Genomic DNA, 5,174 nt, shown 5'->3' with positions numbered 1-5,174 from the left:
AAAAACAATAGACTTCTAGCATTTTATGTTAAAAAAAAAAAGTGCAGATTACGGTTATTAGAATATATCAAAAATGCCACCACAAAACTGCACTCAGGCTTATTGTTCATTATTGTTATTTACGAAAAAACAAGAGGCTTTACAAGACGCGATGAAAATCTTATACACGTAGGTGCTCACATATCTCGTGTGTTATTATAGCTTCTAAAGGTAACGCGTCAAAATACATACTAAATCAGTATGTGAGTGTATATGTTTAGAAAACAAAGCGTAGACCAAACACAAAAAAGACGCCCCCTAGACATAAAAACTTTACCGACGACAACGCCATTTTTTATTTAGGTTTAGAAAGAAACTGAGAAACAATTTCGGTCAGACAAATGGCAGCGTAACTCTCGCCAGGAACCAGCTGCACTTTTGCAATCTTTTTAGATTTTTTAGCACTTCGCTGTATCCCTGATACTCAACAGGAACTTTATTATTATGTTTTTATATATTCGAAATATTTGCTTTATTATTTGACGCTTTGGAACAATCGTCAAATAATAAGATCATCGCTTAGTTAGTTGGGACGTTTTTTTAACTTTTTAGTTGGTTGAGACCTTAGCTTGATATAAATCCACTGTGAGACATACGGGGCAATCTTGCAGCGATATGGAATAGTTTGGCCACAGCTTCTTTAGACCAGCCGGTCAGCGATACGTTTTATGCGTAAACGTCATAATCGTATAAAAGCCTTCCGTAAATTCAATACACTCGAAAGGACGGACTAGTCTAGCGTAATACTTATAATTTACAATCCAGTATCCATAGGCTCTAGAACCAAAGTTCTTCCCGAAACTGCAGGCTCAGACTTGTTGGCTAGCGAACACGAGGCTTTGCCCTTCAGTACATGTTTTTCTATATAGCAATCAATATTTTATAATAATACTTATAATTACAACAAATAATGCTGGCATGGCTGACACAGGTGTTAAGCCAGTAAACACAATTCTGCATAATAAACCTACTGACTAAAAAAAATGCTTCTAGCTATCTAGCAGTTTTTCCTAAGTTTTTGAATTAACACTGACATAACGTTAACTTTTTTTCACGTGTGTCATTGATTACTATTAAACCCACACGGGGCCATACGCCCCGTTGACTTGAAGGATGATACACAATAATTTCCAAGAACTTGCTAAGTATTTGCTTAGTTATCCTAAATCGAATTTGTCATTGATGACTTGCTCATCTCGATAGAACTTCAATTGTGTCCTTATTCCTTTTTCCATAAAAAAAAAATTCAAAATTCTCAGGAATAAGGTAGGATCTTGTTTGATGACTTTAGCGATTCAGCACTGTCTGTGGTGATTGAGATAACAGGGATGGGGGTCAAATTTGCCTTTGTAGAGAAAATACTTTTTAACGACCCAGTTTTCTCAATAGATTTCAAACCGTTGGGTTATATTTAAATGATCAGATGTCACTGACATGTAGCCAAACCTGTATCCTGGAATATCTATAATAAACAATGCTTAAATATACATCCGAATAGCGACTTATATTCTTCAAATTGATATTTCCATTAATGAATTTAAAAAATGACTTATTCGCCAGATTTAAAACGTAATCCGTTCAACATTGAGCCCAGGGAACGCTGCCCATATCATCAAGTGGCTTCTGATTGAATGTTTTTAGCGTGAACCTTTATTAGGTCGTCCATATTCGTGTCCTAGAAATATGTTCCTATAGACTGGGTTTAATCGCTTAGAGATTTAGTTAGAATGAAGCACAACGATTTGAGATATGATACTAAAGACTACGCCGGAAAACATTGTCTATTCCGTTACGTTCAAATACGTTATAACAAAAAGAAGGTTTCTGTTGATGATTTGCCAAGGTCGTGCCTTTGGTGTTCCAGTAGTTTCAACGTATTCTATGGCACAAACTGCTTATAAACCCTAGTCATTTAGTGTATACATCTTATCGCTACGATCTTATATTTACGAGTCTGCACGAGGTGAGTGATAATGTCTATCACCGCTTGAGAGCGCACGAGGTATTGGACTTTGGCTTTGGTGATTCGTCACTGGTGACGGCCAAAGAAGGCGTAATGGCATTCATCTGGCCAGCCGAAGCTAAATTCTCTCTCAGTTGCCGTGTTTTCTCGCTGCTCTTAGTTGACCTTCTATGTTGACCAGGCCAGAGATCGACTTGACTAAGATGAAAAAGTGCCCTTGTGTTTCTGCGATACGAACATAATATGACGGTGGCTTAAATTGCGTTATTTTCTATTACTTAGTATTCATGCAGTTTACGTAATGCACGGATCATTATTATCTATAGAAAACGCTTAATTATTGAAAAATCAGTCTATAGTATAGTAAAAAATAGAAAAAACTATACAAGGCTACTTTTCTCCGTGGCGCAAATCTCCAAAAGAATATTGTTGTAAACCTATCTTAAAGAACCATGACACTTCCCAGTACGCCCCGAAATCAATAAACAATGCAGCAAGCGTGAAAAGTGTCCAACCAGCGACAGTGACTTGGGTTTCGTTAAGCCCGACCCACTCTCAACACAGGCGCAAGACATATAGATTTCTAGCCAGTTTCGCAATGTCCTGCAAAACACTCTGTCTTGGCAGATGTGTATTTCCTGACGATCTACCGGTCGAGGTGGACTTCTTGTACGGTGACGTCGATCCATTATGCAGCCTACTGAAGGCGGCGAATTTGGTCAAAAATAGATAAATTTATCACTTTTGTGGAAAAATGCCGTGTTTTTTTTCTTATATCTAACCTGTTGATATTAAACAAATCAATTAATACACATTTTATTCATGTAAATAGTATTGTTTTTCATTCATTTTTACTCTGTACTCAATGTCTCGTGTTTAGCAATATAGCTTAGATGCTCTGGAAAAAATGTTTAAAATTATGAATTAACAGAGATTCTTCTAACGCGGCTGCATTATCTGGGGCACATGTTTATATTAGACACCGATACAATGATTAAATACGATTATCTTTTAAGGCAACCTATTGTAACCTTCATTCATCTAATTGACTGCTGAGAAAAACTTAGTTTTGCTAGCATCAAGCTTACTAGGGCGGCCAAGAGTTCTGATCTACAATGGTGTAATTACTATCATAAACAAAAAAAAAGAACATAACTTTACAGCTGGATCAAGCTAATTGCACGGGTCATGTGCCACAATTTTCTCCATCTCTGAACTGCCCCACTCGGAACGTGTTGCAGTTGATTGGCTTCGACAGACAGGTAAGTGCGCTCTACAATATTCATCGTGTACACTTGGTATAAAATCCAAACGCTACTTACTTTAAACTAAAATTACTTAATCTGCAATGAAAACACAGGAGTTTACTTAGTATTAAAAACCTGAGAGCATACATAAACGAGCAGAGCTTTGAATGCTGTTGAAGAGGTCTTTGGTACGAACTGTTGTTTCGCCACGCAGGAAAGAGGGGTAAGTCCGTACTATATTCGCAAGAGATTGGCTTCACGGACAAAATCCTCAATCCATGATCTTCGATATGTCATTAGTGATTTTTTGAGTGAAGTAGGGTGGCAGTAAATGGCAAACTAATCATTTTCTTCCACTGTTCCTTATTCGAGCAAACGAAATATGAGAAAAGGACGATCGCGATTTCTTAGGTCGCTAATAGAAGAAAACTTTGACGTCGTTCTTAATGAGAAATTCCGAAAAAAACGTACCGATCTCGCGAACAATGGCGCGCGTAAAAGAATACGCCTGACCCAAGACAGTGGGGTAACGCGTTTGTCAAGGATAAACATCTTATAATCAATTTGCAGCACTGGCACTATATTTGTTGCCATGGCTCAACATCAGATGGCAAACAAAACAAAAGACCTATGGATTTTCTAGGTATTCAGTTAATGGCTGTTCTTCATAATGTTTCATAAGTTTATAATGGAATTCATCCATGCGTTAGACGTCGTCTTGATTTTATGAGGCGGCTCAGTGTTTCAGTCTATTCTACTAAAAGTAGGTGTAAATCTATTTTCTACGTAAGAGTCGACTTCGAAGTCGGCCGTGATGGGAACAACGTATGAAAGTAGCATTGACGCGCAAGACGCATTATAAGGCGACTTGAACGTTTTCGTTGGCGTGAATTAAGTTTTCTTAAGAAATGTACGCTCTACCTTGACCTAAAACACGTGAGTGCAAGGCAAATAAGTCCGGGTTCTATTATCCGCAAAGAGAGAGCTTATTTTCTTCTAACGTCAACCGGCTTATACACTTCGGGCGTACATGCCGGAACACTCCGGATTTCACACGTGCCTTTACTGTAAACTTCCACAATCTATCGTTCAATGCGTTTACTCTAGCCCGCCGCGCGAATCGACTCGTAATTATACGAACGAAACAGTGAGGAATAGAAGATTGCGATATATCTTCCCTTTCCGTCGAGCAAAACGTAACCAGACAGTTGTGTCGGACTGCCTTGACTGTATGAGTTCACCGCGTCAACCTAATGATTTTACGGATAGCATAAAACGAAGCGTCATACGAACGGCTTCTGGGAGAAGAAATACTTTACTGCACTAGTATACACAGGGGGGTCGTTACTTTGCGCTTGGAAATAGACAACGATGACGAGAATGACAGCAGTTCTAGGTGAAAAGCCGTTGGAAGCGTATGGAGCAAACGGCAAAGGTAAGTAGCAACGCAGGCGAACAGAGTAAAGCTAAGAGAAAAGGGTGGGATTATTTATGCAGCCGCGAACACAGCCGCCGAAAACATCAACGGGCCGACCGCGTTTAACCTATAGGTATTCCTCTACTGTTCAATGCCGCTCCAACCGGTAGCGCAAGCCGTCGCTGGCTGCGGGGGCCATGAAGGAAGGGATAAGTAGAATATTTCTGTGGCTATTGCGTGAAAGTTAGATACACATAGGTTATGTGTCGTACGGGCCTCGAAAAGCCGAGCGAAAATAACTTATTTATGAAGAGGAGAACAAAAAGATAGTGGTTGGTGCATGTGATGGGGGCTAAAAATAGTTAAAAGAGGAGAATGATTCTTTTGTGGAAAACATTTCATACCTTTCGTTCATTCCTCGGTCGTTCAGTAGCTTCCCAGCAAGAAAGCCACAATGCCACCTTAACCACTGAAGCCGGCGTTATACCATAGCGATGACGTTCTCTCG

At 39.3% G+C, this 5,174-nt stretch overlaps 1 long non-coding RNA gene across 1 annotated transcript; it reads right to left on the bottom strand.

The window, feature by feature from the left end:
* Positions 1-306: 306 nt before the first annotated feature.
* Positions 307-4,530, bottom strand: LOC147756057 (uncharacterized). The gene is made up of 2 exons (XR_015325737.1): positions 3,397-4,530; positions 307-2,227 (listed from the first exon to the last, which is right to left on the bottom strand). It is a non-coding gene; the product is annotated as an uncharacterized LOC147756057 (long non-coding RNA).
* Between the last annotated feature and the right edge of the window lie 644 nt (positions 4,531-5,174).

The sequence above is a fragment of the Varroa destructor genome, unplaced genomic scaffold (genome assembly GCF_002443255.2).
Source record: "Varroa destructor unplaced genomic scaffold, Vdes_3.0 BEIS01000004.1, whole genome shotgun sequence".
Classification (NCBI taxonomy): domain Eukaryota; kingdom Metazoa; phylum Arthropoda; class Arachnida; order Mesostigmata; family Varroidae; genus Varroa; species Varroa destructor.
Note: the sequence above shows the minus strand (reverse complement) of the source record. Positions and strands in the feature narration are given on the sequence as shown.